General features: G+C 45.7%; 1 long non-coding RNA gene across 1 annotated transcript in view; it reads left to right on the top strand.

The window, feature by feature from the left end:
- Positions 1-24,074, top strand: part of LOC133153111 (uncharacterized) — a 36,013-nt gene extending 11,939 nt beyond the window's left edge. Inside the window, exons 2-3 of the long non-coding RNA XR_009714253.1 lie at positions 9,605-9,712; positions 23,959-24,074. This is a non-coding gene — a long non-coding RNA (uncharacterized LOC133153111). The remainder of the gene's footprint in view (positions 1-9,604; positions 9,713-23,958) is intronic.
- The last annotated feature ends 2,812 nt before the right edge of the window (positions 24,075-26,886 follow it).

The raw sequence follows: 26,886 nt of genomic DNA, 5'->3' as shown, positions 1-26,886 counted from the left end.
GAATACTATTACTGCGGATAAGGGTAAAAGTGGTGAAGGGTCTCGCCTGAAGTCCACTGTCATCTCCACGGTCTTGAGCGGGTTCAGCTCCAGGTGGCTTTGGCTGCACCAGTGGACCAGCCGCTCCACCTCCTGTCTGTACGCAGTCTCATCAGCGTCCTGGATCAGTCCGATGGGAGTGGTGTTGTCTGCATACTTAAAGATCTTCACAGGAGAGTCACCTGACGAGAAATCATTGGTGTAGAGCAGTGCTTCTCAATTATTTTCTGTTACGCCCCCCCTAGCAAGAAGAAAACTATTCGCGCCCCCCACTCCCCACCGTGACTATCCTAACTTGTCTTGTAAGTCGTAAAATGTTGCACTGTCGCAAACGTGACAGAAGTAACAATTAGAGCGCCACTGCCGCCTGCTGTAGTAGATGCGCAATTACATTTTATTCTAGTACTGCCAAAAAAAAAGCCTGTTCCCCAGGGTCACACGCGCCCCCCCAGGTATGGGCGCGCCCCACTATTTGAGAAGCACTGGTGTAGAGAGAGAAGAGCAGTGAGTTTCCTGGACCTGGACAGGTACAAGTCTTGGATAGATGGGAGGTTGATTCCAGTTATCTTTTCTGCAGAGAGATTGTGGTTCCCAGGAACTTAAAGGTGTCTGTGGAGAGAATAGTATTACTGCGGATAATGAGGGGTGAAAGTGGTGAAGGGTCTCGCCTGAAGTCCACTGTCATCTCCCCAGTCTTGAGCGGGTTAGCTAGCACCTTCAATCGAAGATGAAACTTTCATTGAAATGATGGACAAAGAACTCTACAAAAACGATTCACACAGCTGGGTTGCTCCATTGCCGTTCAGACAACTTAGGCAACAGCTTCCCAACAACTGCGAGCAGGCACTCAAGCGATTTGAATCACTACAGCGTCACTTCAGAAGAAAACCAGAAATGCAACACCAATACATGGAATTTATGGGCAAACTGCTGAAAAAACAATCATGCTGAGGTGGCACCCGAGCTAAGAGAAGAAGAGTGCTGGTATTTACCAAGCTTTGCAGTGTATCACCCACAGAAGGTCATTGACTACAGAATGAAAGTTCATGTGTTTGGAAATAGCCCATCTCCTGCAGTGGCAATCTACGGGCTCAGAAGAGCCAACAGAGATGGTGCTGAGAAATATGAAACAGACACAGTCAACTTCGCCGAACGGCACTTTTATGTTGACAATGGCTTCTGTTCTGTTCCAACTGATTCAGAGGCTATTGGGCTGCTCCATAGCACTCACGCCTCACTTGCTGAGTCTAACTTGAGGCTTCACAAATTTGCCTCAAACAGTCAGGCTGTCTTGGAAGCCTCCCCAAGTGAGGACTGCATACAATCCATAAAAGACGTAGATGGGCAGACATCTGCGTAACCAAGGCTGAACGAGTAGAACTCCACTTCTTAAGCGATGCATCTATGAAGGCCATTGGTGCCGTAGCCTACTTGAAAGCCATCCAAGAAGACACAGTAATGTTGGATTTGCGATGGCAAAGGTCAAACTTGCCCCTCAATCAGACCCCACCATTCCCAGACTTGAACTGTGTGCTGTAGTCTTAGCAGTGGAAAAAGCTGAGCTGATACAGGATGAACTGGATCTAAAAATGGATGCCACTAAATTTTACACATAGCAAAGTTGTCCTTGGATATATTTACAACGAGTCCAGACGGTTCTATGCGTACGTCCATAATCAGGTCCAGCGTATACGCCAGTCTACCATCCCTGAACAATGGCACTACGTGAACACCGAAGACAATCCGGCTGACCTGGTGTCACGGTCGGTTCCAGCAGCAAAACTCACACAGACAATGTGGTTCAATGGACCAACCTTCCTGTGCAAGCCCTCTACTCACCCAGACCCAGCTCAGTTATTCAGCATAGTCTCACCGGAGTCAGATGCAGAGTTCCATCCAGTTGAGAAGAGTTACATCACCGATCTACAAGGGAAAGTTCTCAGCACATAGCGCTTTGAAAGGTTCTCTACATTCGACACTCTCCAATGAGCCATTGCACTCCTGATTCATATAGCAAGATCCGAGCTGCTGGGCTGGGAGGCAAGCGACTCGTTAACTCAACTATACACAAGTGCGTCATCTGTCGCAGACTTAGAGGATGAATGCAGGTACAACAAATGACAGATTTGCCCGTAGAGCGCCTTACAACCTGCCCTCCCTTCACGTATGTGGGCCTGGAGGTCTTCGGACCCTGGCATGTCTCCACCAGACGCACCAGAGAGACGCAACCTAAGAGCAAGTGCTGGGTCATACTATTCTGCTGCATGAGCTCCACACCAGTTCACATCGAGGTGATTACCTCACTGGACACCTCAAGTTGCATAAATGCGTTGAGGCGTTTCTTTGCCATTAGATGACCAGCCAAACAACTGAGGTCAGACTGCGGCACAAATTTCATTTGAGCCTGCAAAGAACTTGGGCTGAGTGCACATCAACCAAACGGCACGGTGCAGCGGTACCTGCACCAACAAGGATGCTCCTGGGTGTTTAACCCACCTCATGCCTCACACATGGGGGGTTCACGGGAGCGCCTCATTTGGGTAGCCCGACAAATTCTTGATTCAATGCTCTGTGATCACAGCACTCGCCTAACTCATGAAGTTTTGTGTACACTAATGGCAGAAGTGACAGCAATTCTGAATGCAAGACCACTAGTTCCAGTATCAAGTGATCCAGACAATCCATTAGATCCTCACACCATCGATGCTGTTAACACAGAACGTCGGCATCACACCACCTCCAGGAGACTTCACAGAGACCCACTCATGAGGCAGTACAAGCCTTATCCAACTTGTTCTGGAACCGTCGGAGACAAGTGTACCTGTCAACATTACAAAGCCGCAAGAAATGGACAGAGTCCTACCAGAACCTGCAAGACGGTGACATCGTCTTCCTCAAAGACAACCAAGCGCTCCGCAACAACTGGCCTTTGGTCACAAAGGCTATTCCAGGAAAAGATGGACGAGTCCGTAAGGTGGAATTAAATACAGCAAACCAAGGACGAGCAAAGACTTACCTGAGACCAGTGACCAAAACCCTTTCACTCCTTCGTAAGGACTGATATTTCAAATCGTAGTTCTCAGTTGAGTTTAATGTCATGTCAGTGTAGTGACCTCACAGTGGTCAGAAGGGGAGTGTGTCGCCATAAAGGCAGTATGTAGAGGCTTTTATTTTGATATCATTTCCTGTAACTTACCTACCGCTTCCTGCTTTGTTGTCAATTACATCCTGCCTGTTTTCTATCTGTTCATAAAGAGTTTAAACCAGTGCTTCTCAATTATTTTCTGTTACGCCCCCCCTAGCAAGAAGAAAACTATTCGCGCCCCCCACTCCCCACTGTGACTATCCATCTCTGCATAACATCTTATCCTTATTTTATATATATATATATATATATATATATATATATATATATATTCTTATATATCTGTGGTGGGAGTGTTCGTAAAAAAAATAACAAAAAACGGTATTGTGTTATTTTCAAAAGAGCCTTACGAGAGATTCGCTATTGTAGCTCTGAGATCATTCAGCTCAAATTTAGAATACAGATATATAAGAAGGCCGTTGTAGTGGATGTAGCAATACCAAGCGATGGCAACATCAGGAAAAAAGAACTTGAGAAGCTAGAGAAATACCAGGGCCTCAAAGAAGAGCTTGAGAAGGCCTGGAAAGTGAAGGCCTCGGTGGTGCCCGTGGTCATTGGGGCACTTGGGGCAGTGACCCCCAAACTGGAGGAGTGGCTACAGCAGATTCCAGGAACAACATCAGACATCTCAGTCCAGAAGAGCAGTGCTAGGAACAGCCAAAATACTGCGCAGAACCCTCAAGCTCCCAGGCCTCTGGTAGAGGACCCGAGCTTGGAGTGGAAAAACCACCCGTGGAGGGTGAGAGGGGAATTTTTATTTTTTTTATATATATATATATATATATATATATATATATATATATATATATATATATATATATATATATATATACTCACAGTGAAGCCAAGCGCTAAATACGCTTCGTCGTATTTCCTCGTCTTAGCTTTCGGCTGACTTTCTTTTGTTTCATTATCTTTGTTTCTCTCCGCTTTTCTTTTCATCCCTGTTAAAAACTTTTTCATGTTGGTGGTTGTTATGTTGAATAACGGAAGCTATAGACGGGACACAGTCAGAGCTTTCTGTTGACTCAACACTGCTAACCAAGGCAAACCTGTTGTCTTGTAAGTCGTAAAATGTTGCACTGTCGCAAACGTGACAGAAGTAACAATGAGAGCGCCACTGCCGCCTACTGTAGTAAATGCGCAATTACACTTTATTCTAGTGTACTTGTACTTTATCCAAGGAGGGCGCGCCCCACTATTTGAGAAGCACTGGTTTAAACAAACTAATGTCTGACCGTGAGGGATGCTAGAAGCAAAGTCGTGAGTAAAGATAATTCTTAAATTAGATAATTGTTAGATTAAGTTGGGTTTAATGTTGAAACATAAGGTAATTAATAGTTTAAAAAGATCGTTTTTATTTACAAGTATTTACATGCTATTTTCTAAAATGCTGACGCTATATGCTTCGCTAACGCTATGTGCTAAAAACAGTCACACCTTGTTTTGTTGCAGTTTTCACTCTGCCACGTGAACAGGAATCTTCAGTAAACGACAGTAAAATCAAGTCAAGTCAAGTTTATTTGTATAGCCCTAAATCACAAGCAGTCTCAAAGGGCTTCACATAGACAGAAATTGACAATTATTCTCAAAGCATCCCCTGATCTTAAGCTCCCAAAAGGGCAAGGAAAAACTTAAAAACCCCTACCGGGGAAAATGAGAAACCTTGAGAAGGGACCACAGATGGAAGGATCCCCCTTTCAGGATCACCAGGTTGAAATGGATGCAGAGAGGGCACAAATGATACAACATGAACAACAAACTCCAGCCGAATCGGCCACTACAGGTTAGTTAAAGGCCATGTCATAGAAATGTGTCTTTAAACGTGTCTTAAATGTTTCTACTGAGGTAGCAGTTCTAATATCCATTGGTAGGGCATTCCAAAGCTCTGGAGCCCGAATAGAAAATGCTCTAGAGCCTGCAGACATTTTCTTGGCCCTCGGTGTCGCTAAAAGGGAAGCGTTTTGCGAACGAAGGTTACGATATATATATATATATATATATATATATATATATATATATATATATATATATATATATATATATATATATATATATACTCACAGTGAAGCCAAGCGCTAAATACGCTTCGTCGTATTTCCTCGTCTTAGCTTTCGGCTGACTTTCTTTTGTTTCATTATCTTTGTTTCTCTCCGCTTTTCTTTTCATCCCTGTTAAAAACTTTTTCATGTTATATATATATATATATATATATATATATATATATATATATATATATATATATATATATATATATATACTCACAGTGAAGCCAAGCGCTAAATACGCTTCGTCGTATTTCCTCGTCTTAGCTTTCGGCTGACTTTCTTTTGTTTCATTATCTTTGTTTCTCTCCGCTTTTCTTTTCATCCCTGTTAAAAACTTTTTCATGTTGGTGGTTGTTATGTTGAATACCGGAAGCTATAGACGGGACACAGTCGGAGCTTTCTGTTGACTCAACACTGCTAACCAAGGCAAACCTGTTGTCTTGTAAGTCGTAAAATGTTGCACTGTCGCAAACGTGACAGAAGTAACAATGAGAGCGCCACTGCCGCCTACTGTAGTAAATGCACAATTACACTTTATTCTAGTGTACTTGTACTTTATCCAAGGAGGGCGCGCCCCACTATTTGAGAAGCACTGGTTTAAACAAACTAATGTCTGACCGTGAGGGATGCTAGAAGCAAAGTCCTAAATCACAAGCAGTCTCAAAGGGCTTCACATAGACAGAAATTGACAATTATTCTCAAAGCATCCCCTGATCTTAAGCTCCCAAAAGGGCAAGGAAAAACTTAAAAACCCCTACCGGGGGAAAATGAGAAACCTTTAGAAGGGACCACAGATGGAAGGATCCCCCTTTCAGGATCACCAGGTTGAAATGGATGCAGAGAGGGCACAAATGATACAACATGAACAACAAACTCCAGCCGAATCGGCCACTACAGGTTAGTTAAAGGCCATGTCATAGAAATGTGTCTTTAAACGTGTCTTAAATGTTTCTACTGAGGTAGCAGTTCTAATATCCATTGGTAGGGCATTCCAAAGCTCTGGAGCCCGAATAGAAAATGCTCTAGAGCCTGCAGACATTTTCTTGGCCCTCGGTGTCGCTAAAAGGGAAGCGTTTTGCGAACGAAGGTTACGAGACGGAACATAAGGAACAACTAGGTCGACGAGATATGAAGGCGCTAAGCCATGCAGTGATTTATAGGTTAATAGAAGAACCTTGAAGTCACATCTTAAATGGACCGGGAGCCAATGTAAGTTGGCTAGTATTGGGGTAATGTGATCAAATTTTCTTGTCCGAGAGAGCAGCCTTGCAGCAGCATTTTGTACTAACTGTAGACTTTTGATGCGGGACTTAGGAAGACCCGAAAATAGTACATTACAGTAGTCCAGGCGCGACGTGACGAACGGATGTATAATAGTTTCCGCATCACCGGTCGAGAGGATCGGACGAATCTTTGCAATATTACTAAGGTGAAAAAACGCAATTCTGGTTATATTCTTAATGTGCTTTTGAAAGGAGAGAGTTTGGTCAAATATTACCCCGAGATTAGTTACAGTATCGCTTTGAGTGATAGTACGGTTATCTATAGGTATAGCGGTTTCCTTGAATAAGTGTTGATAACGAGTTGGACCGATTATCAACATCTCAGTTTTATCTGGGTTAAGACGAAGGAAGTTGAGAGACAAAATGTTAACTACAACAGACTCCTGGTTATTGCATCAGAGTTTAACTTGTTGTATAGCTTCAGTTGCTACACTGCAGTGAAGACAACACAGAAGGTCTTCGAAGTATTCTACCCATCGAGTCAAGACATCCCGAGTTGATGTCAGCAGCACGCCATCTCCACTGTAAACAGTGTTGACGGTGCGTTGCTTCCCCTCCTGAGATGCCGGATGGTGGACCAGAATTTCCTCGAAGCCGTCCGGAAGTCATTCTCCATGGCCTTGCCAAACTCCTCCCACGCCCGGGTTTTTGCCTCAGCAACTGCCGAAACCGCGTTCCGCTTGGCCATCCGGTACCTGTCGGCTTGCTCACGAATCCCACAGGCCAAAATGGCCCGATAGGATTCCTTCTTCAGCTTGACGGCATCCCTTACCGCCGGTGTCCACCAGCAGGTTCGGGGGTTGCCACCACGACAGGCACCGACCACCTTACGACCGCAGCTCCAGTCGGCTGCCACAACAATGGAGGCACAGAACATGGTCCACTCGGGCTCAATGTCCCACGCCTCCTCCGGGACGTGGGAAAAGCTCTGCCGGAGGTGGGAGTTGTAGCTCTTCCTGACAAGGATTCTGCCAGATTTTCTCAGCAGACCCTCACAGTATGTTTGGGTCTGGCCGGTCGAACCGGCATCTTCCGCCACCATCGGAGCCAACCCACCACCAGGTGGTGATTAGGTGACAGCTCCGCCGCTCCAAAACATGAGGCCGCAAATCCGATGACATGACTACAAAGTCGATCAGCGAACTGCAGCCGCAGGTGTCCTGATCCCAAGTGCACACATGGACACGCTGATGCTTGATTATGGTGTTCATTATGGACAATCCACGTCGAGCACAGAAGTCCAATAATAGAACACCGCTCGGATTCGGATCGGGGGGGGCCGTTCCTCCTTTCTGGTCTCAGTGTCATTGCCCACGTGAGCATTGAAGTCACCCTGCAGAACGATGGAGTCCCCAGAAGGAGTGCTATCCAGCACTTCCTCCAAGGACTCCAAAGAGGGGTGAACCCCAATGTGCAGGCGCCCAGCCGGGGGGCAGCAAGTATGCCTGCACCTGCTCAGCGCCTCTCACCGTGGGCAACTCCAGAGTGGAAGAGAGTATAGCCCCTCTCAAGAGGGCTTGTACCAGATCCCAAACTGTGTGTGGAGGCAAGTCCGACTATGTCTGGTCGGAACTTTTCTGCCTCGCACACCAGCTTGGACCAGCCAGAGAGGTGACATTCCATGTCCCAAGAGCCAGCTTCTGCAGCCACGGATCGGACCACCAAGGTCCCCGCCTTTGGCTGCCGCCCAGCATACTTTACACCCCTTTGGCCCCTCCCACAGGTGGTGAGCCCATTGGAAGGGGGACCCACTTTCCTTTTCGGGCTGTGCCCGGCCGGGCCCGATGTGCGAAGGCCGGGCCTTCAAGCCCCAACTCCAGGCCTGGCTCCAGAGGGGGGCCCCGGTGACCCGCGTCCGGGCAAGGGAAAACGAAATCCATTTATTGTAGTCTTCGTAAAGGGTTCTTGTGAGCCGTGCTTTGTCTGGCCCCTCACCTAGGACCCTTTTGCCATGGGTGACCCTGCCAGGGGCATGGAGCCCCAGACAACTTGGCTCCTGGGATCATTAGAACACGCAAACCCCTCCACCACAATAAGGTGACGACTCACGGAGGGGGAAGGTAGAAATATTTTTGGTAAAAGCTCTTCGATCTCATTATTTCATGGAGTTGTCTGCAAAACATAACGTTACATCACTGCCGTGCATAACAAATCACATTTTTTTGGGGTACTGGCGTGTTTGGGGCTCTATTAAAAGAAATGCTATAGTCTGCTCGAGAGGGAACAGTACGGATCGAGAGCCTAAATAAACTGGCCAGGAGAGCGAGCTCTGTCCTGGACTGACCCTGGACTCCATAGAGCAGGGGTGGGTAATTCCGGCCCTCGAGGGCCGGTGTCCTGCATGTTTTCTATGTCACCCTGTTGCAACACACCTGATTCAAATGGTCAGATAATTAGCAAGATCTGGAGAAGCTGGATAACAATCCTGAACATTTGAATCAGGTGTGGTGCAGCAGGGAGACTTCTAAAACATGCAGGACACCGGCCCTTGAGGACCGGAATTGCCCACCCCTGCCATAGAGGTTGTAGGTGAGAGAAGGATGTTAGTTAAGTTGACATCCATCCTGGACACCACCTCTCAGCCCCTCCATGATATTATTGGGTCCCTGAGAAGCTCCTTCAGCAGCAAACTGTTACACCCACGGTGTAAGAAGGAGAGGCTCCGCAGGTCCTTCATTCCCACTGCTGTCAGACTCACAACCCATGCAGCACCTGATCATGCTCACACACAATAATCTACATCTTGTCAGTGCATCCAATTCCAAGTATAAAAAAGCCAATCAAACAAACAGTTTTATTGACAATAGCCTATATAGGTATATGCCTAACTACACACCTTAAAGCTTATAGGCATTAACCCTCAATTGACAAAAGAGCAGATGGACTTTAACTGCTGTAGTTAAATTTAGAGGGTTGCTCTTTGGTATTAAAAGCACCATTACAAAGAATTGTACATCCACGCTCAAGCTTGTCAATTTTCTGACAGAAAAATATTCAGACGGATAAAATGATGGACTCCTTATTAAATGTGCTGACTGTTTTTTATTTCAATAATTAACATGAAAATATTTCTCTTGTGCTTGTTGCAGATTTATCGGCGTTGTTGGTTAGTTTTCAAAAAGTCATCCAGTAAAGGGCCTTGTCGACTTGAGAAGTACCCTGATGAGAAGTCTGCCCACACCAGATCCTGCTCTAAGGTTTGTGTGTGTGTGTGTTTTATGTGTGACATATATCATTTTCCAGTAGAAAAAGATTTGTTTATGAAAGTTGGACAACTTGATATGGATTCTATTGACATCAAAATAACATTTCAATACAAAATTGAGCCCTCCAATCTTCCTAAATAAAGATCTTGGAATGTGGCACAAGATGGAGTTGGGCTGCGAAAGACAAGATTTTATCCAATTAACTCTAAACATGCCAATTATAGATTCAAATTCCGGAGCTTTCATGCCACCATTTTTATGAGTTGAGAGCTTTTAAAATAGTGCGTTATATTTCAACACAATAACTGGAAGATGACGGCGTTAGCATTACTAATATTTCTCGAGGATACCTATATGGTGGAGCACTGGTTAGCACATCCTCTTCACAGTTCAGAGGGTGTGGGTTTAATTCCACCTCCGGCCCTCCCTGTGTGGAGTTTGCATGTTTCCCTGTGCCTGCATGGGTTTTCTCTGGGCACTCCGGTTTCCTCCCAGGAAACATCCCAGGTCGAGCGCTGAAGGACTGCGCTGGAGAGCTGACGGGTGTCTTCACGGACATCTTTAACATTTCCCTGCAGGAGGCCATTGTCACTTCGTGTTTCAAGGGTGCCACCATCGTACCTGTGCCGAAGAAACCTGCTCCGTCCTGCTTCAATGACTACCGCCCCGTGGCACTGACGCCCATCATCACCAACCAATCAAGATGGCGGCGCGTGCATACGCAGCGACCTCTCTCTGTCCCGCCCGAACGGTGTTTTGTTCGTCTAATGAGTGTTTGTCCGGCAGTCTTTTTTGTTCGTCTCGTCGTACTGAGTCGTGCTACAAATACAGCAGGCAGGTTCTGCTTGACATCGGCGAAAGCGTGTTTTGTCGAGTTCTGGACTTTGATGCGGGGACATTAAAGGAGCTCGGACTGCTACGTCCTGAAGCGTCGCCGGGCTCGTCTGCTATTCCTCCCCCGGTTGGGAAGCGTCGAAAGCGGTGTGCGAGGAGGCTGAAGAGGGGCAAACGCTGGGGCGTCCGGGCCAGGCTGGCGGCCAACCCTCGCCCGGCCGTGCCTTCCATTCTTCTGGCGAATGTTCGATCGCTGGGCAACAAAATGGTTTACATTCACTTGCTGCGATCTGCGAACCGGACAGTGCGTGACTGCTTTGTGCTCGTGTTCACTGAGACTTGGTTGACCGTCAACATTCCGGACTCTGTCGTTTATCTGGAGCGGCTAGCGTGCTATCGGGCGAACCGGGCCATTGTACAAGGGGGAAAATCTCGTGTAGGTGGAATATGCGTCTACATCCGTGACGAGTGGTGCCGAGACTCTGTAGTGGTATGCAAGCACTGCTCGCCACTGGCGGAGTTTGTGATCATTAAGTGCCGTCCTTTTTACCTGCCAAGGGAATTTACCGCGATTCTGATAGTCGCGGTTTACATCCCGCCTTCCAACATCGAAGGCGACAGGATCGCGGCTCTTAGTGAACTGTACCAGGCTGTCAGTGAACAACAGACAGCGCACCCTGAAGGTTTCACCATCTTCGCTGGGGATTTTAATCATGCTGACCTGAAGTCTGTTTTTCCGAGGCCTCACCATCATGTTAATTTTCCTACGCGTGGCGACAGCTTCCTGGACCTGGTCTACTCTTCGCATAAAGGAGCTTTCAAAGCCGCCCCCCTCCCCCATCTTGGACTTTCTGACCATATCACTGTTATGCTTTTGCCCGCATACAGACAAATGGTGAGAGCATCCAGACCGGTTTGAAAGCGGGTATGGGTGTGGCCTGAGGGTGCCTCTGATGCGCTTCGTGACTGCTTTGGCTCTACTGACTGGGACATGTTTAGGAGGGCTGCCACTTGCAACGATCGGACAGACATTGAGGAATATACTGACTCGGTTTCCTTCTACATCAGGAAGTGCATTGATGATGTGACTCACTCAAAATCCATCGTCACTCGGGCTAACCGGAAGCCATGGCTGACAGGGGCTGTCTTCAGGCTGCTGAGGGCCAGCAACCTCCTGCTGAACGTCGACAAGACCAAGGAGATTGTTGCTGACTTCCGGAAGGGTCGAACCCAACACCTGCCGCTGACCATCGACGGTGCTGTGGTGGAGAGAGTGAGTAGCACCAGGTTCCTGGGGGTGCACATCAGTGAGGATCTCTCCTGGTCCACCAACACCGCATCACTGGCGAAGAAGGCCCAGCGCCGCCTGTAGTTCCTGCGGAAACTCAGGCGAGCGAGCGCTCCTCCGGCCGTCATGACTAAATTTTACCGTGGCACCATTGAGAGCATCCTCTCCATGTGTCCTCTGTATTGCTGTTTGGGGTGGCGGCTGCACTGACTACAACTTGCAGGCCCTGCAGCGCATAGTGAACAAGGCTGGTAAGATTATTGGTGCTTCACTGCCCTCCTTGAAAGACATTTACATCTCCCATCTCACCTGCAAGGCGACCACGATTGTGAGTGATGTGAGTCACCCCGCTCCTTGTTTGATCTTCTGCCCTCTGGGAAGAGGTATAGGTGCCTGCGCTCGCGCACCACCAGACTCAACAACAGCTTCATACTCCAGGCTGTTAGGATCCTGAACTCGCTTCCCCTTTCTGCGTAGCATCCTGTACTTTTGCGCTATGCTTACCGTCTGCTGTATGCACACTGGCTCCGTTTTGCTCCTCTTATTTATTGTGTTATCTGATTATTTATTATTTATTCATCACTCTTATTATTTATTGTTTGTGCCTTCTTGTTTTTATATTGTGTCGTTTACTTGTATGTCTATCGGGTAATATGTCTCGTCACCGTGGAATAAAGAAAACGTAATTTCAGTTTCTTTGTGTGTCTTGACATGTGAAGAGATTGACAATAAAGCTGACTTTGACTTTGATGAAGTGCTTTGAGCAGCTTGTCATGGAGCACATCAGATCCATTCTCCCCCCCACCATAGACCCTTCCAGTTTGCGTACCGAGCCAAACGGTCCTCTGAGGATGCCATCTGCTCTGCCCTCCACTCGGCCCTCACCCACCTGGAGAGAAGGGACTCGTATGTGAGATTGCTGTTTGTGGACTTCAGTTCTGCCTTCAACACCATTGTGGCACAACGACTCATCTGCAAACTCGCCAAGCTGGGCCTCAGTACCTACCTCTGCAACTGACTACTAGACTTCCTCTGTCAGAGGCCTCAGGCGGTACGTGTTGGCGACAAAATCTCCGCCAGCATCACGCTGAGCACGAGGGCCCCCCAAGGCTGCGTGCTCAGTCCACTGCTCTTCACCCTGCTGACGCATGACCGCGCTGCAACCTACAGCGACAACCACATAGTAAAATTTGTGGACGGCGCGACTCTGGTGGGTCTCATCACCAAGGGCGACGAGACTCAATACAGGTTGGAGGTTGACCTTCTGACCACGTGGTGCAAGAACAACAACGTCCTGCTGAACATCAACAAGACCAAGGAGATTGTTGTCGACTTCCGGAAGGGTCACACCCAACACTTGCCGCTGACCATCGACGGTGCTGTGGTGGAGAGAGTGAGCAGCACCAGGTTCCTGGGGGTGCACATCAGTGAGGATCCCTCCTGGTCCACCAACACTGCATCACTGGCAAAAAAGGCCCAGCGCCGCCTGTACTTCCTGCGGAAACTCGGGCGAGCAAGTGCTCCTCCGGCCGTCATGATTACATTTTACCGTGGCACCATTGAGAGCGTCCTCTCCAGTTGTATCACTGTTTGGGGTGGTAGCTGCACTGAATACAACATGAAGGCCCTGCAGCGCATAGTGAACACGGCTGGTAAGATTATTGGTGCTTCACTCCCCTCCTTGAAGGACATTTACACCTCCCATCTCACCCGCAAGGCGACCACGATTGTGAGTGATGTGAGTCACCCCGCTCACTCTTTGTTCGATCTTCTGCCCTCTGGGAAGAGGTAAAGGATTCTGCACTCCCGCCCCACCAGACTCACCAACAGCTTGATACTCCAGGCTGTTAGGATCCTTAACTCTCCCCCCCCCCCTTCTGCGTAGCGTCCTGTACTTTTGCGCTATGTTCTGACTGCTGTGTGCACACTTGCTCCGTTTTTCTCCTCTTATTTATTGTGTTATCTGTTTCTTTATTATTTATTCATCACTCTTATTATTCATTGTTTGTGCCTTCTTGTCTTTATTTTTTTGTGTTGTTTACTTGTATGTATATTGTGTACTATGTCTTGTCACCGTGGGATAGTGGGAACGTAATTTCGATTTCTTTGTGTCTTGGCATGTGAAGAAATTGACAATAAAGCAGACTTTGACTTTGACATCCAAAAACAAGGCTGATTCAGCACTCCAAATTGCCCATGGGTGTGAGCGCGAGTACAGATAGTTGTTCATCACTGTATGCCCTGCGATTGGCTGGCAACTGGTTCATGTCCACCGCCTACTGCCCGATAGGCTCCAGCACGCCGGCGACCCCCGTGGGGACAGGCGGTACAGAAAATAAATGGATGGATAGATGGTTGGCTGGCTGGCTGGCTGGCTGGTTGGAGGGAGGGAGGGAGGGAGGGAGGGAGGGAGGGAGGGAGGGAGGGAGGGAGGGAGGGAGGGAGGGAGGGAGGGAGGGAGGGAGGGAGGGAGGGAGGGAGGGAGGGAGGGAGGGAGGGAGGGAGGGAGGGAGGGAGGTCGGATATATACATAGTGACAGGGGTGGATCAGTTTGGAAATACTTTCCCCCTAGAATAGCATGATTCTGCCCAAAATTGTAAAGTCTCTAATTAAGCAGCGGCTAAGTGAGTTTCTCGTCCAATATACGGGTAGCAATACGCAAGTATTTTATCTCAGATTTAACTTCGATTGAAGCAATAGCTGTGTCAGAGTTTGAATGAAGAGGGAGTAGTTCACATTTTTCAATGTTAAGAGATAATCTAGATGCTTCAGAAAAGACTGAGATGTATTGAGAGGTTTGTTCACCATTGAGTATCCTTTAAAAAATGTGTCAAAAGGGTTAGCCCTATTCGAGTAAACGTGCTAACAATGTGTTGTCATTACATCGCAAAGTTCCCGGTATCTAATTTTTAAGTAAAAGTCTGTCTTTTTTGGGATTTGAGATTAATGTAATAATTCCCTGTTTCATAGAAGTTGGCAGGTGTCCCACTTAGATACAGTCGACAAGAGCATTGTAAAGCATAAATCCAATATTTTCTTAAAAGAAAAGACAGAATTCCACAGTCATTCCATCAATCCTTTTAATCGCTACATCCAGTTCTTCAATTTTAAGGTTAGCCTCCATATGCTGCATAAAACTATCAATTTTTCTACTTTTCTTAGTTCTCTCAAAAAACACCTGGCAATCCTCCGTTGAAAATGTGGATTCATATAAATTACGAGAAAATTTTCTAATTTCCTCATTGACTTGTATATAACAACAATTTATGAATCTTGCCAGCTCGAGTGATGCCCTCAAACCATCCTCTTGACGGAGCTAAATGGCCAAGGATTCAACCGCTATGGTGAACAGGATGGGGGACAGATGACACCTGTCTGGTACCCCTAAAAAGGGGGAATAGGGCAGATCAGACTTGGTAAAGACAGAGGCTAGCTACAGGGGAAGCATAAAGTAATCCATGATATGAAATTAGAAACCAATTTCTTTTAATACCAAAAAAGAGAAAGCGCCACTCCACACTGTTCACTTCAAGTGTAACAATCAATTCTGGAGGGTTTGAACAAGGGGACCGGACTATAGTTAACAGCCTCCTTATGTTCTGAAATGAATGGCTTTCTGGCATAAACCCTCTTTCACCCCAAAAATATATACCTGTCAAAAACAATGGGCATGAATCTTCAAAAATATTTTTAAATTCACATTTAAAAGGTAATAGGTCGATAACCTCCACATAAGCGGTCATTTTACATCCATTTTGTCGTCCATTTTTTGTCTTTGACTGTCCTTGACAGACAGAACCAAATGCGTCACAGTTTATTGTAATGGAGGGAAAGGGGAAGTGGATCACTGGCGCGGGAGCGGAGCAGAGGTTGACTTAGTACTCCTCAGAGCCCTCCACGTTCATGGCATCATCGTCTGGAGACACCACCGACATCGCCTTGTCCTCGGATGCGGAGTCGGGTGGCCTCAACGCCCCAGACCCGTTCTCGGGGGGCACCAGGGAAGGCACCGGCTCAAGAGCGAGGATGGGCACTGGCCGAGGGACAGAAGCCGATGCGGGAGGCGACTGAGGCCTCGGGTTGACATGTGGGTCGAGTGACTGCCCCGGAACGTTGCGGGATGCTCTCGGGCGACCCCTCTGCAAGGCTGGCTGATCCAGATAAAGGCGAGGAAAGTTGGCGTCATCCTCGTCATATCCCTCCCAGCCCACGAAGCACTGGAGGCCCCTGCCCCGCCGACGGGACCGGAGCAGGCGACGGACTACATAGACAGGACCCCCATCGATAACCCGGGGGGGAGGTGGAATGGGGGCAGGGACCGTCCTGCTTTCGTGGACTGGCTTGACCCGCGAGACATGGAATGTGGGATGGACCTTCATGGAGCTGGGAAGATGGAGTCAAACAGCTGACGGACTGATTACCTTGACAACCGGGAATGGCCTGACGAACTTGGGAACCAACTTGCAGGAATCCACCTTGAGTGTCAAATCCCTTGTTGACAGCGACACTTGCTGCCTGACACTGTACTGTGGGGCAGGAATGCGGCAATGATCGGCATTGCGGGAGTAGGCGGAGAAGGCTGGTGCGGGCTCTTGCCCAGGTCCAATGACACTAGCGAACGGAAGTGGAAGCTGACAGGCAGTAGACGCTCTTCTCCTGCTGCTCAAACAGTGGTAGCTGGTACCTGAACACGCAGTCGAAAGGCAAGAGACCAGTGGTGGCGCTTGGCAGGAGATTTTAGGCATATTCCACCCAAGGAAGCTGTGAGATCCACAGACGAGGATTGAGAGCCGCCATGCACCAATGGGCCTTACCCAGCTCCTGGTTCAGTCTCTCTGCTTGTCCGTTGGACTGAGGGTGGAACCCGACGTGAGGCTGGCCAAGGCTCCCAGGCGGCAGCAAAATTCCTTCCAGAAGGCCGAGGCAAACAGTCTCCAGTCAGACACGATACCTCGTGGCAGCCTGTGATACTGAAACACCACGTGCAACGGTACTTGGGCGGTCTGTTTGGCACACGGTACAACATTGGGGACAAAATGTGCCATTTTGCTGAACCGATCCACCACCGTGAGGATGACAGTGTTCCTCTCTGACGGTGGCAGACCGGTAACAAACTCAACCTAGGTGAGAACACATCCGCTGCAGAACCGGCAGTGGCTGGAAGAAGCCTGCTGGCGGGATATTAGGCGTCTTATACCGAATGCAGACTGGGCAGGCTCTGACGTAGTCCTGGACGTCGTTCCTCAGCGTCGGCTGCCAGAAGTGATGTGGCAGCAGGAACGTCATGGGCACTATTCTAGGGCAAGACGAGAGTCATGTTCCCATTCCAGCACCCAGTCCCATAGTGAAACGTAAACAAAGACCTGATCCCGAGGACAGGTGCTAGGGTTAGGCTCCTCATTTTTATCATCTAATCTGGTATATATTTATATGTATATTTATATTCATATATGGAGATATACGACACAAACAAGGTAGGGAAAGATAGATGAATAAAAAAGGCACAAATCTAACCATAACATCGACTTAAGTTAAATGCTTCAACACACAGTTCTTCCCAAAAGTATCTCAGATGGACAAATAAGTAAATAAAATAAATAAATACAATTTACAACAAGCATAGTAAGTTGTAGGCGAGCCCTTGAAGTGGCTGAAAAGTATCTCAGATGGACAAATAAGTAAATAAAATAAATAAATACAATTTACAACAAGCATAGTAAATTGTAGGCGAGCACTTGAAGTGGCATATCAAAGGACTGCGCTACATATGAAGATCAATTCCCACCACTCTCAATCTAAATTTTTTTTTTTTAAAAAGATAGTAATAATAATCATAAATGAAATATTTGGTAATAACTGATACGCAATGGTCACATATACAAACACACCTACACATACTACAGAGAGCAAAGAATCCAGGGAAAACCAGCGTAAACAAAATTAGTATTGGCCACTGGAGGCCCCTGCCCCGCCGACAGGACCGGAGCAGGCGACGGACTGCGGAGACAGGACCAATTTTAATCTTCCCGCTGTTGCATACCGGCGCATCCCTTCATGCAATAAAGTTAGCCCTAAGCTTCGAGAAAACGAGCACAAAAGAAGTGGTGTTACAGGGAGTGGCTCTTTATTTCCTTGGCCAATCGTAAATCTACATTCTGGCTTACATAGTTCTCGTTCATTCACTGAATTGTTCACGCCAGGAGACGCAACACGTTCACTAACTGATCCATTGATGCACGGTAAGGCAGTTCACTCACTGATCCGTTCTCGTGATGAACAGGAAAGGCAAATCACTCACTCGCTGACTCGTTCCTCACTGATCCGTTCTCGCAATGATTGAGAAGGCAAATCAATCACTCACTGATGCATTCGTCATTTTTTTCTTCGTCTTGTTTTACGGCGAAGTGGCACCAGCTTCAATGCGCATTACCGAAACCTACCGTGTGGGATAAGTTACGGTATTGCATGTTGGTTGAAATCATATGAACTGAAAAAATAACGAATTACCGTTTTTTTCCGTGTATAGTGCGCCCCCATGTATAGTACGCACCCCTAAAAATGGCATGCTGATGCTAGAAAAAAGCTTGTACCCATGTATAATACGCACCCAATTTTTATGAATTTTTTTAAAATATTACCTGTAATACGCATTTTGTTATTTGCTGATTGAAACTGCTAATTAAACTGTAAATTGAAACTAATAGGAAGAAAACAACTCTCGCTCTTTATATAGCTGACGTGTCTTGCGCATCCGTTCTGTGCATATCATACGGAGGCCGCCATTACAGATGCGCAGAACGGATGCGCAAGACACGTCAGCTATATAAAGAGCGAGAGTTCAGTTTTCTACCTAAATCCGTATTACAGGTAATATTTTATTTCACAACACTTTGCCTTGTTCCTTTCTTCTCTGCTGTTCACTTCAAACACGCTCCGTGCGACCGCAATGCTCTCGTATCAGACAAGGCTTGCTCGATCACCTGCTCGTTTGCTGTCTCACAATGTACCCTACACAAATCCGAAACATTTGTTGCGGCTCCGAGTCACGACGAGGGGCAAGTTTTGGTTTCCAAGGGTGTTTTTATTCCTCTTCAACGTCTCTCCCATACAGAGCCGCCTCTTTCCCGTGCGCGGTGGTGCGTTTACGGGCAGTCGGAGAAATCAACGCCAACAAAAAAAATTACATCCAGCCTAGTTAAGACCATACCAAAGACTATAAAAATGGGACCCATTGCCTGCCTGCGTGTGTGACGATCATTGGGACTTAAAAAAAAAAAAAAAAAAAAATAAATTTAAAAAATTTTTTTTTTTTTTTTTTGTACCCATGTATAATGCGCACCCCAGATTTTAGGACAATAAATTAGTTAAATTTTGCGCACTATACACGGAAAAAAACGGTACTTCAGGAAGTGATCCCTTCACTCACATTCATTATCCCAGCCGACACACGTTTGTGTGAGCTCAAATTACCTGAGAGAGGATTCTGCATTTTTTTTGTACAATCGCATGTCAAGAATGTGTATTTGACGACTTGCTCTTTATATAGGGTTATTGCACAATGCACAAACAATAATAAAATACGGAAATAAATAAAACGATACTGAAACAAAGATATTGGGCCATTAGGTGACCTCGTTACACAATATGCCAACATTTGTTATTTTGGGGGACACCAACACATATGAGACATAACGTAAAACACATATTGGTATATAAAACCAAATGTCTGATTTTTATGTTTTCATGCGCAAACATAGAAACAATGAATAAAACACAGACAAGTTTTAAAATAAAAGGGTAACATAATAAAATTAAATTTCAAACCAGCAATCTAATGTGAAATTGCAGTAGATATATTGGATAACAGTATTTAGGCGTATATATGCATATACATGTTGTTTGAAAAAGTATTATAAAATAAAGATTTTTCAAAGAGGTGTGGTAAAATCTGGAGTCCATGCGGCCCTGTAGGTTGCCTTAGATGGCCAACTAGCAGCAGTGAGACTACCATAAGCTATTTTTGCCGGGCAGAGAGCCTTTAGCTTCAGTAACGTATGGGTACTTAGAATATGGAAGGTTGCAGCTGTTGTTGATCAGGGAAGAGTCTGGTAGATGACCTTTTGGGGCATCGAAAGCAACAAGTAGATTGAGACTCGAACGGCAGCTGTGACTCAAAGCCATGACATCATTGGTCTGGGCAGGTATAAGATAGGCTTGTCTGTCAGGAAGGGGGGGCTGCTAACATCTTTGCTGTTGGGCCACTCGAATTTTTGGAGAAACTCTGACATTGGTTGAATAAATCAGCCGTGTTTTCCCAATCAGCCGTGTGTCACTGGAGTGTTCCTTCTCTGGGCCAGCCATCGTCCACCAAGTGTTTTTTGAGACCAGCGAAGCAACAAAGACCATTCACCACAGAAGCATAATCCCCCCCGCTATTGCATACAGGTGCATCCCTTCATGCAATAAAGTTAGCCGTTAGCTTGGAGTAAACAAGCACGAACAATGTGGTGTTTCAGTGAGTGGTTCTTTCTTTCCTTGGAAAATCGTAAATCATCATTCACTCACTGAATTGTTCACGCCAGGAGACGCAACACGTTCACTGTGCTGGTGGTATGGGTGTCAGATGTGATGGTCCCCAGCCTCACATGCTGTCTCCTGTTGGTCAGGAAGCTGGTGATCCACTGACAGGTGGAGGCACCGTGAGCTGGACGAGCTTCTGGTGGAGCATGTCGGGAGCGATGGTGTTGAACGCCGAGCTGAAATCCACAAACAGGATCCTGGCATACGTTCCTGGGGTGTCTAAGTGGCGCAGGAGGTGGTGCAGTCTAAAATTTGGCCGCATCATCCACTGACCTGTTTGTCCGGTAGGCACGCCCGGACTGACCATAGGGAGAACCGGGAGTTTTTGGTTCCCCCGTGAGGATTTGTTTCCCCTGCTGCGGGTGCGCGCACGCGTTGTTTGGAAAGCGAAAAGCGATGGCGTACGGCGTCAGCACTATGTTGTTTTCAATAAAAACATGAACACAGGTTTGCGTCAGTCAATTTTAATTTTTAAAAAGGATTATTTTCATTTTATTTCTTTAAGTTCATTCGCGTTCTGCCGTTGAAGCGAGGTACGTTCAAAGACCAATCGTACAGACAGAACACTCATTCACTTCACCAAAAAGCAACGATATAATTACATGAGCTCTTTGCATAAACCTTGATGCAAAGGAGATCCACTTTTTGGGGAGCATTACAAGGAGCTACAAGGAGTATATATTACAAAGGAGACCTTATACTTAATTGTGATCATCATTCATCCAATTTCATTATTCAGGTATTTTCAAAGCAACTTAATATTGTTGCATTTATTAATTTGCTTTAAAATGACAGTGCATTATAATTAAATGCAGACACTATAGCAATGTCAAACATGTTCATTTAAGAAAAAGCCACACACGTTTTTTGATGAAATCTTTCATAACGAGAATGATTTAAGTGAATTGATTTGAATGAATAAATGAATGAATGAATGAATGAATGGATGAATGGATGAATGAATGAATGAATGAATGAATGAATGAATGAATGAATGAATGAATGAATGAATGAATGAATGAATGAATGAATGAATGAATGAGACGTTCTGGAGGCTCATTTGGTCCCAAGCAAAGTGACTGGTGGTGGGGAGGGGGGATAAAAATTGTAACAGGAACGCTATAAAAATGTCAACCCGTGAGAATTTGTGCCCCCCTCACATTTCCAGAACGGTGAGTACTGGACTCCAACTAGCTTATTTTCTATCTTCCTGGGGGTCTGTCCAGGTAGTGTGGCAAATTTGAAGAGGTCCGCTCATTCCTAGCCCAAATTACTACAGGGGGGGAACATATCCTCACAGCGGCCCCGTGACTCCTGGCCTGAAAAAAATCTCCGAGTCCGTCCCTGCTGGTAGGCAAACTGCAGGGGGTCGAGCAGGGGGCCTGTAATGTCCTTCAGGTGGCTCAACACTAGCCTCTCATAGGATTTCATGACCACAGGTGTCAGGGCGACAGGTCTATAATCATTCAAACCTGTGATGGCGGGCTTCTTGGTGGTGGAGATTTTGAAGCACAAGGGCACCGCACACAGCTCTAGGGAATGGTTGAAGATCCTTGCAAAGATGGGTGCCAGCTGTTCAGCACAGACTTTCAGGCAGGAGTGGGACACACCGTCTGGTCCTGGTGCCTTCCTGGCCTTTTGTCTCCGGAACATCTGACACACCTCTTCCTCGCGGATCTGAAAGTCAGAGAGTAGGGGATAACGACAATGGAGGTGTGAACAGCGGGGTGGTGGGGGGTGGTGTGGATGTTGGGATGCAGGAGGTCCTGTTGTGTGGGTGGACCATTCAAACCTGCAGTTAAACCTGTTTAGCTGGTTTACAAGCCTTGTGTTCTCCACAGGACAGTTTCTTGAAGCCTGTGATGCTCTGCAGGCCTTTCCACACTGTTGAGGGATCAGGATTGGCAGAGAGGTGTCTCTAGGCTATTCCCATAGCTCCTATTAGCTTTACTGATCTCTCGGGTCAGTGTGTTCCTGGCCTGCCTGAACAGGTCACGGTCCCCACTCCTGTAGGCCTCCTCCTTGGCTTTGCGCAGCATCGTGAGGTTTGGTGTAAACCACCGTTTGTTGTTGTACGTGCAGAAGGTCTTAGTCTGCACACCAAGTCCTAAAGCTAACGTATGACGTCACAGTGTGGGTGAATTCATGCAGGTCTGAAGTTGCAGCTTCAAAAAAAATAAACAATCGGTGCAGTCAAAGCAGGCTTACAGGTCGTGCTTTGACTCCACTGTCCATTTCCTCACAGTCCTCACCACAAGCTTAGATGTTTTTAATTTTTGCCTGTAGGTTGGGATCAAATGAACTAGACAGTGGTCCGAGAGTCCTAAAGCTGCACAGGGCGCAGAGCGCTATGCATCGTTTATTATGGAGTAGCAGTAGGTCCAGTGTCTGTGTCCCTCTGGCGGGACACGTTATGTGCTGTCTGTATTTGGGGAGTTCGTGTGTGAGGTTCGCTCTGTTAAAATCACCCAAAACAATGATCAGTGAGTTTGGTAGTTTTTTCTCCATGTCTGTTACCTCATCAGCAAGCAGCTGCAGCTAAAATCTCCGTCAAACAGCCTGGGTCAGTGAAAACCGGAGAGAAAGTACCAGGAGAAGACTGTCCGATGTTTAACAGTTCTTCTCTGCTAAAAGTGATCCGGGATGGGAAGCAGAAGACGCAAAGAACACACAAAACACAAGGTAGCAGAGAGCGAGTCACCAAGGCGGCCATCCATGACGCCATCTTATGATCTAATGCGCAATAACTGTGACACACCCCCTCACCGCAGCAAAATTGGCTGCGCATACACAAACCCGGCGCCAAAGCTAACAAGCTAATCAACGCATTACGCATCAACGCACGCACTCGCTTTTTTCTTTTAAACTAAAGAAAGTTTATTACCATAAAAAATGAGTGGGATTGCTGGACCTAGAATCCAGCCGATTGCTTGATTGACATACAGGTAAGCCTGTCGGGACGCAATCACAGTGAACCACACGTGCGCAATAGACAGTGACCACACGCCCTCACCACAGCTCTTTGGCGGCGCATACACAAACCAAAGCTAACAAGCTAATCAACGCATTATGCATCCAGGCACGCACTCACTTTTTTCTTTTAAACTAAAGAAAGTTTATGACCATCAAAATTGAGTGGGGATGCTGGACCATGTAGGAAGCCAAACCGTATCACTTTCATACGGAATAGGAGTTGGATTTTTTTTTTTACCTCATTGACTGGGTTGACATTCCCTTTAGCACAGCTCTATATAATGGACGCATAACGCAACCCTAGTCAACCCCAGTTTGATGCAATAGCTTCTATTCTATGCGCCTTTTAACCCTGTGCGCCCTATATGTGAAAAACATTCTAAAATAAAAAATTTAATGAAGATGCGCCTTATCCAGTGTCCCTTATAGTGCAGAAATTACTGTACATACAACACACAACTGACAACAAAACAAAAACATGTTTTTTTGTATTTTTCTTCCTTATTACTGTCTAAATTACCTTATCCCAAGCCCTTGTATTACCTTCATTTTGTTGCCTAGGTGACAGAAATCAGCAACGTTCAGACTGTCAGACGGCTGCCTCGGGATACCAAGCGACAAGCGGTGGCCATTGTATTTACTGATGACACCTCACGCACTTTCACTTGTGATTCAGGTAATGATTAGAGAAATCCATGTTGATTTTTGAATGATGAAGATTAACAAGGTTACATGAAACCTTTTGTTAAATTAATGAGGATGTGGCAGACTATGTGCTGTCTGTTGTGGTGAATAAAGAACTGAGCCAAAAGGCGAAGCTCTTGATTTACCAGTCGATATACGTTCCTACCCTCACCTATGGTCACAAGCTATGGGAGACTACTATGTTTCCTGGCTGGCCAGGGAACACCTTGGCTTCTCCAGGATGAGCTGGACAAAGTGGTTGGGGAGAGGGAAGTTTGGGATAAAACAAAAGCTTCCCTTTTGAAAGCTTACCTTTTGAAGCTGCTGCCCCATCAGAAATCTGCGTAGTATACAGGCATTTTATTTGATATTCTCAAATATATTTTATATATTAACTGTTTTATTCTGTTCATTGTTCATGCCCCTTTTTGAATGGTATGCCGTGAAAACTTTTGGGGACACAATAAAATGTGCATTAGTCTAGTGGCCTATTGCTTTGAGATGCATTGCAAGCCATATTGTTTCATTAAAATAATATACATAAAGAACAATTAAGCATAGTAGTTGTACAACGTGTAGTGTAGTGTTGTGTAACATATCCCTTGATCACGACACGATTATTGTGTGAAGGCGAAGGCCTTCACACATATGTTATTCTACTCCATTTACTTTATTACCGTTTTTTTCCGTGTATAGTGCGCAATATTTTACTAATTTATTGTCCTAAAATCTGGGGTGCGTATTATACATGGGTACAAAGAAAAAAAAAAAAATTTTTTTTCTTTTTTTCTTTTTTTTTTTTTTTTAAATAAAGTCATGGTACAACAAAACCAACAACAGGACTGACCGACAAAGTCGTGGAACAAAAAGACAGGGTGACATTACCAAAGACAGGAACAGAATGACAGTAACACATGCAATGATCCAACGGTGAGCGAGGGGCAGACAGGACTTAAATACAAAACACGTTACATCGATTGAGGTGACACAGGAAGAGCGGGGTGACACGAACAGAAACTATGGCAACCTAGACACATAGCAAAACTGGGGACGAGACATGACAAATCTCCCCCGAAATAAAACTCACCTTTCTTCTTGTTTGTTGTCAATCGCGCATCGCATTCAGCCATCCTGCCCAACACACTTAGTAAAATTCATAATTGACGACACATCGTTTGATGCGATGGTGCAATCCTCGATGGTGTGTTAGTGTCAAATATTGTTTGTTTTTTAATCTCCATCGCGGACCGGACGTCATACGGAGGCCGCCATTACAGATGCGCAGAACGGTTGCGCAAGACACGTCAGCTATATAAAGAGCGAGAGTTCAGTTCTCCACCTATTAGTTTCAATTCACAGTTTAATTAGCAGTTTCAATCAGCAAATAACAAAATGCGTATTACAGGTAATATTTTATTTCACAACACTTTGCCTTGTTCCTTTCGTCTCTGCTGTTCATTTCAAACACGCTCCATACGACCGCAATGCTCTTGTATCAGACGCTCGCTCGATCACCTGCTAGTTTGCCGTCTGCCACAATGTACCCTACACAAATCCGAAACATTTGTTGCGGCTCCGAGTCACGACGAGGGGCAAGTTTTGGTTTCCAAGGGTGTTTTTATTCCTCTTCAACGTCTCTCCCATACAGAGCCGCCGTGTGCGCACGGAGCGCGGTGGTGCGTTTAGGGGCAGTCGGAGAAATCAACGCCAACAAAAAAAATGACATCCAGCCTAGTTAAGACCATACCAAAGACTTTAAAAATGGGACCCATTGCCTCCCTGCGTGTGTGACGATCTTTGGGACTTAAAAAAAAAAAAAAAAAAAAAAAATTAAAAAAAAATTAAAAAAAATTCATAAAAATTGGGTGCGTATTATACATGGGTACAAGCTTTTTTCCAGCATCAGCATGCCATTGTTAGGGGTGCGTACTATACATGGGGGCGCACTATACATGGAAAAAAACGGTATTATTCTTCTATTTTATTCTCCTCACTTTTTTGTCCCGCTTCTTCTTTCACAAAATTCACCCGATTCACTCCATTCCACTTTTCACGTATTCCAAATATTCAGGAAAGGGTGGCTTGTATTTTTCTCATTCCGAAAATTTTCCGATTCCGCAAAATTCCCCAAATTCCGACAAATTTTTCCCCATTCATTCTTAATGGCACATTCAACATTTCACATTTACGTCGTTCCAATTTGAAATTCACATCATTCAACACATTCTTATCACATTCGGAAGGATTCTCGACATTCCCAAAATTCCCAAATTCAAAAATTTCACGTTTTCACGTTAAAAATTCCGACAAAATTTCGCAAAATTTCGTTTTTCACCTCTAATTTCCACAATTTTCAACCGATTCAGCCCATTCCAACTTTCAACTGTTCATCTTTTGCCTACCTATTCCACAACTTCCCACTTACCAAAAACTTCACATCTTTTATTTGGAAATCCAACCAAAATTCTCTAAAATTTCGTTTTTCTACTCTAATTTCTACATTTTTCAACCGATTCAACCCATTCCAACTTTCAACTGTTCATCATTTTTCTACCTATTCCACAATTTACCAAAAACTTCACATCTTTTATTTTGAAATTCACACCCAATTCTCCAATATTTCCATATTCCCTTCTCATTTCTACATTTTTCAACCGATTCAACCCTTTCCAACTTTCAACTGTTCATCATTTTTCTCCCTATTCCACAACTTACCAAAAACTTCACATCTTTTATTTTGAAATTCACCACAAATTCTCCAAATATTCTACATTTCTCAAGTAATTCAACACGTTTCAACATCGT

This window comes from Syngnathus typhle, linkage group LG4, assembly GCF_033458585.1.
Source record: "Syngnathus typhle isolate RoL2023-S1 ecotype Sweden linkage group LG4, RoL_Styp_1.0, whole genome shotgun sequence".
NCBI lineage: Eukaryota > Metazoa > Chordata > Actinopteri > Syngnathiformes > Syngnathidae > Syngnathus > Syngnathus typhle.
Note: the sequence above shows the minus strand (reverse complement) of the source record. Positions and strands in the feature narration are given on the sequence as shown.